This window comes from Psammomys obesus, unplaced genomic scaffold (genome assembly GCF_907164565.1).
Source record: "Psammomys obesus unplaced genomic scaffold, mPsaObe1.curated_primary_1811, whole genome shotgun sequence".
NCBI classification, from domain to species: domain Eukaryota; kingdom Metazoa; phylum Chordata; class Mammalia; order Rodentia; family Muridae; genus Psammomys; species Psammomys obesus.
Window position 1 is genome coordinate 339479 of NW_026596147.1, and position 6748 is coordinate 346226.

The 6748-nt window shown below is 37.6% G+C and overlaps 1 pseudogene; it reads left to right on the forward strand.

The window, feature by feature from the left end:
- The first annotated feature begins 5839 nt into the window (after positions 1 to 5839).
- Positions 5840 to 6066, forward strand: LOC129666503 (40S ribosomal protein S27-like; annotated as a pseudogene).
- Positions 6067 to 6748: the final 682 nt, after the last annotated feature.

Genomic DNA, 6748 nt, shown 5'->3' on the forward strand with positions numbered 1-6748 from the left:
GAAGCCTTATGTCTATTGTTTTGGGAGCATGACACATAAAATTTATTTAGCCTAAACTGTCAGAAGAGGGGATGAAGTCTAAATATTTTACTAGTTTGGCTGGGTGCCTCTCTCTGTCGCAAGAACAGGCACAAACATTTGATACAATAAATCTTGGTCAAAGGTGACCACAGATTGTCCTGTGAGATGAAGAAGGAGTAGGATACCGATGGTATGATTTTCTAACATTTTTAGCTTTCTTTTATTAAACTTATTTAGACTAGTTCTAGCCCAAATGAACATATACCAAATTTTCTATAATCTTTCCTACTTTGTGTCTCTTTAATCCTCTATTACCCATATCTCTAGTGTTATAATTTCAAGGTAGTGTTCCCTTCAATGGTCAATTTGCATAACTTGATAGAAAGAAACAAAATCACCCCTTTCCTCTACGAGTTGGGAGATATTTACGTATTTCCCATTAAACTACATATTATATTTTATCTCTTTTTAACCAACCTTTAAAATATGAAGTGAATTTTCCTGATAGCCAGGGTATTATCCCCTATCCAACATACTGTTTAAAAGAGCCAGTCAATCTCACTGAGTATAGAAGATGACCTGACTAATAATGGTGGGCCAGCAATCTAGTATAAACCATTTTAATCTAATTTGGAAAATATGTAGGAAACTTTACATTCTGTCCAATATCTGAAAAAAATTTAGGTCAAAACTTTAGAAAAAAAATAAATTTAAGAGAGTTTTTGTTTGTTTGTTTTTTTGTTTGTTTGAGTTATTTTTTTTTTTTACTTTTGCATTATGAAGACCTGTTTCTACATTCATGTCAATAAATCATATTTTCCTTGTTAAAGGTCATATATCTCAGGGTATAGTGAATACTATCATAAAACTTGATAAGAATATCAACAAATTCAAGCCTCTTGGAAACTAGCACTTGAAGGAAAATGGTGAGAGTTTTTCCATGAGGAGAAAATTCGAAACTGGGCAAATGAACTCATATGAACTCAAAGTAAAAAATACTGTTCCCAATTTCTTCATTCTTTGCAGTAGCTCAACACAAAAAAAGAATATTTTTTAATGCTTCTTTTTATGATGAGATACATTTACAATTAGTTTTTAACTAGAATAAAATAGACTTTTGCAACATTTAACATTTTAAATTATTTAAAAATATTCTAAATAATAAGTTATTTTTAATTTGCAAAAATACATGTAAAGAGATACTCTTTTAGCTAAAATAATTATACATTTTAATATGAAAAGTAGAGCTGAAAATATATATTCCATGCAGGAGATTTTGCACCTGCAGGGAGAATAATTTCTTAACTAAAATATGATTTATGGCACAGAGTCAATTGAAAGCAAAACTTTGACTTTTTTAACAAGAACTTGCATCTTAGAAGACCACTGAAGCACAAAATCTTACAGAAGTTTCTGTATCCTCTGCTAATCAGGAGTGGTTTTTTCTCTCAAAGTATAAAAGGGACTTCTTAGTAACTTAACAATCATTGCTTTGTCCTCCCACCCCATGTCATCAGCAAAGACTGCAATGCTCATTTAGGCCTTTCTGTAAGGGTCACATGCTCAGCTTTCCTCTGAAGGTTTGTGACTAGCTCTGTATCGTGCAGAAAAGTGTGGAGTTCTATGATCTGTTCATCAGCTTGACTACAGAGAAGGGCCGTTGGGAACAAGCTTCAGGTTTGCATACATATTGCTAGTCCATAGCTAAACTCTGTATTGTTCTTTAGAAAAGATAACTATGGATCCCAATCATGGCAATTCTTTGTTGAACATTTGTACAATCTGATTATTTACAGAAATGCAACAAAAACCAGGGCAGGGTCTTACAGAGGTATCTTTCTTCTTTTTTCTTACTATCAACTTTGACTTGAAGACAAAGGCAATGGTTAACGGATGGAGGAACTGGATGTTGATTGTTTTCAGTTGAAAAATGATGTGCTCCTTTGTGGGTGGAAGACTAGGACCAAGCATTTTTCTGACTTGTTGGCTGATGAAAGGAAGAATGAGGTCTCCTCAGGAAATATTGAGGTGGAGGTAGTCTGAGAGGATGCTTTATTTTGGGTGGCCTGATTGAAGTTCTAGCTATTCACTTAAAAGCAGCTGTGACAAATGAGACACTTGCCAGACACTGAGTCTATTCATTCCAGCTCTCAGACTGTGATGGTCTCCAAATCTCTTGGAGAAGTCTTTCTGTTCATTTTCTGAGTACTTTCTACTTCATGATAAATGTTCCTAAGATAATATTAAAGGCAAGTTTCCTGTCTTATTCTTTTTTGCCTTGATATAATCTGTATCCATTTTACCTTAATCTCATCATCACCTCAGATATTTTATATGTGCTTATTTATGCCAGGTATATTTTTATTTGAAAATTGGATTTTTATTTTGAAACAACTGGATTTTAATGATGTATATGATACTTAGTTTTACAGAACTTTAGAACTGTAGTTATACCTATTATGAATGCTACATATAGAAAATGAAGTTTAAGAGGTTTGCGTGGTGACAGAATTTTATAGAGAATAAGGGTCATTCTCTGTTTTGAAGCAATAAAAAGAAAGGGACAATTGGAAGGAGATAGATGGGATGATCAGAAGGTGCTTAGGCCAAGGTAAAACGCAATGGTATGTCACTCAAAGCTTAAAATGGCGAAACATTGTTCAATGTCCAGATGTGGGAACACATGCAGGCGTCAGAATAAGAAGAGTAGGACAGGAGGGATTGAGAAGCAGGTGTAACAGGAACCCTATCCTATATTTTTGTCCTACATAAAAGGAGGTTGTCTTCAATTGATTACAAATGTGGAATATTATTTTAAAAAAACATAAGTAAGTTGATGGGCAATTTAAATATATATATATATATATATACATATATATACATATATATATATGTATGTAATATCTTCATTCTAACAAAGTGGTAATGGGGCACTGATTTCATGAAAAATTTTATTTTATGATACCCAATAAAAGGGATCAAAAATAGCTCTGTAAGAATTGAATCAATATGAAAATACAGATGATGATGATGATAATAATAATAATCCAACTCAAACAAGAAGTTAAGACAAAAGACCCAAAGGAACCACAATGAATGTGACTATTTGAGCTTCTTCCCATGACCAGATCCTGACTGGCTAGAAATATAAATTCCTGAGTTTGACCCCTTAGTGATCTGTACAGTCACTCTGTAATCACAGAGAAGGTCCACATCATTAACCATCTTTGAAGCTTCTCTTCACAGTTGATAGAAGCTACAGAAAACTACAACTGGACAAAATGCAGAGACCAAGTGCTCATGCAGTGCCCAGGACCAAAGGATGTATCTATATCATAGCTTTTGCATCTATGGCTCAGGACATATATATATAATCAAATTAAAGGAGTCTATTAATTTGAGAGAAGGCATGGGTGGAACCAGAATGAGGAAATGGAAATGAACAAGTAACATAATTATACTTTAATTAAAATGTATAAAAGTAAAAATAGGTATAGTATGGGCTCTAAATAAATTACATGTTTGAAAGTCTCAGTTGATATGGGGTTTATATATGTCACATTGTTTCCTAGAATGCAAGAGGCCTTCTGTTTATTACTTTGGTACTATTCATGCCAATAAAAGAAATTAATATAACAACTTGTCAGTTTATTCAAATGTGAGAAAAAACATCATTGAGGCAACATAAATCTTTTAAATTAGTAGCAAAAATCTTTATTTCTGTGTGGTAGTCTATCCTATACTCACACAACTGAAATTTTCCACATTTTTCAACAAATGTGTTTCTCAGATTGATAATATAATAAATAACAAAAGGTTAGTTTTTCTATTAAAAGGTATTTATTTATTTATCTTCATATATACTGTCCTACAATTATCTAGAATTGATCTCTGCCCTCCAAGTAGCAGTTTAGGAATCAGAAAGCCCAAAAGCCACCCCACCACCTCCACCACACTCACACACTTCCTATTTTTTTTGTTTGTTTCTTTCTTAAAATTTATTCACTCTGTATCCTCACTGCAGCCCCCCCTCCCTTGTCTCCTCCTAGTCTCACTCAACCTCCTTCATTTCCCCCTTTGCCCTTCCCCTAGTCCACTGATAGGGGAGGACCTCCTCCCATTCTATCTGACCTCAGCCTATCAGATCTCATCAGTCCTTGGCTGCATCACTTTTCTCTGTGGCCTGACAAGACTGCACACCACAGGAAGAGGTGACCAGAGAGCCAGCCACTGAATTCCTGCCAGAGAAAGTCCTTATTAGGGAACCCACTTGGAAATTGAGCAGCCAATGCACTTCCTCTGAGCAGGGGTCTAGGTCCTCTCCATGCTTGGTCCTTGATTGGAGTATTGGTCTCTGCAGGCCCTCCTGGGCCCAGGTTTTTGGCTCTTAGATGACTCAGTGTATCACCCTTAACAATAAGTACTTCCTGGAACTGCTGAGGCTGAGACAAGGGTGAACTAGGTCATGCCTTGACCAGATACCTTCCTTAAGCCTGTCTCTTCATCTGTTAAACCTAAAGTGCTTTATTAAGCACTGCAGTTCATTCTAGTGGGTCTCATACTAGACTTCAAGTTTAAGGTATAGACTTAATCCTCTCCATTTCTTCATGCTGGGTGTCTTGGAGTCTAGTGATGGAGTTTAATGTTTGAATGGGTTTCAGTTTGGCTCAGAGAATAGGAATTCGTGCTGAAAGAGCCATTTCTCTAGTTTCCATCATACACATTTTATTAGAGGTGATGTTTGAAAGAAGCCACCCAGAAACCTTTAAATACACATTTTATGTATCTGTGGAAATACGCTACTAAGAAAAAGGAAAGACCTATATATATGAGGCACAACATAAAGCTGCTGAAATTTGGGGGTCAGGGGAAGACGATGGCAGCATGGGAAATGTGTAACAGATGCTATGCATTCATTCTGCCCCAGCCTTGTCCTTTGTTCTCTGTCTCATAAGGAAGAGCTAAAGATCCCTGATGATTGCAAACATGATTATAATAAAAGTCAGTGCTAAAAATGCTCAATTCCTATCCAGAAGGGCAAAGAGGATAGACGTCAGAAGAGGGAGAAAAGAGGGAACAAGTCAGGAGCCTGACATAGAGGACCTCTGAAAGGCTTTGCCCTGCATACTTTCAATGAAGATGCTGAGAATTATGGACAACCTTTAGTCAGAGTTCAGGGAATCTTAGGAAAGAAGTGGGAAACAGTAAGATCTGGAGAGGACAGGAACTCCACAAGGAGAGCAACAGAACCAAAATATCTGAGCACAGGGGTCTTTCCTGAGACTGCTATTCCTATCAAGGACTATGCATGGAGATAGTCTAAGACCCCTGCACAGATGTAGCCCATGGCAGTTCAATATCTAAGTGGGTTCCATTGTAATAGGAACAGGGACTGTCTCTGACAGGAACTGATTGGCCTGCTCTTTAATTACCTCCCTCTGAGGGGAAAGCAGCATTACCAGGCCACAGAAGAAGACAATGCAGCCACTCCTGATGAGACCTAATTGACTAGGATCAGAAGGAAGGAAAAAAGACCTCTCTTATCAGTGGATGTGGGGAGGGCCATGCATGCATAGGGTAGAGGAAGGGAGGGATTGGGACGGGAGAAGGGAGAGAACCACAGGGGAGATACAAAGTGAATAAAGTGTAATTAATACAGAATTTTAAAAAAAAAGAGAAAAAAAGTCAGTGCCTTCAAACTTAAAGGAAAACAAACAAACAAATTTCAGATTCTCTCTGAGAATTGTGTCTGAGAGCACTTGTAAGAAGCCAGCCTGCATGCAGTCCTTTCTGGAGGGGACGGCCTCTCTATGAGAACATGAGTCTTGCAAAGGATCTCCTTTATCCCTCTCCAGAAGAGGAAAAGAGAAAACACAAGAAAAAAGCACCTGGTGGAGAGCCCCTATTCCTACTTTATGGATGTGAAATGCCGAGGATGCTATAAAATCACCAGGGTCTTTTGGCTGCTCCTCTGTTCTCTGTCAACCTACAGGCAGAAAAGCAGTCCTGACGGAAGGATACTCCTTCAGGAGGAAGCAGAACTGAAAGCACCTGATTGAAGATGAGTGGGAGCCATCCCAATAAATACATTTTGTATAAAAAAAAATGAAGCTAGGCTGCAGTAAGCACCTTGTGTTTGTAACTTTAGCTTTCACAATAACCATACAAAGCAGTTTTCACAAATTATTTGACAAAGTGAACACTTTAAGTCACTTAGACCTTAAGGGATTTAATAAGACAAATGCACTATCAGTATTGTATCATATTTTCCAAAGCTACATATTTCTAGAGATAGTGTGTAGGATGTCACTTATGTTTCAATAAGCAAGTATGTTTAGCCACCTCATTTGGGCGAGAATATATTGTTGTATATGTTAGTTAAGTGTGACAGTTAAAATTGTCAACATGGGAGACGAAGGTGGCAGAGACCAGCTTGCACTATATATGAGAAGCAGAGGATCTGAAACTCCGAAATTGGTGAGTAGAGGGCCAGCTGAAGCCAGAACATTGGCATTGAGGCTTCCTTGGCCAGAGGCGACAATACATGAACTGAGACCATTTAGATCCAGTTCACCCACGGACTTCTCTGGTGACTGAGCATAGCGAACATTCCCCTTGTTGGACTTCCTTCCTCCTTGGCCGAGCTGGTCCACAGTACCTGAGGCTCATAGTCCCCTTGTCTGGGGACTAAGACAACAGAGGTGGGTCTCCTAGCTCCTCAGTGGAG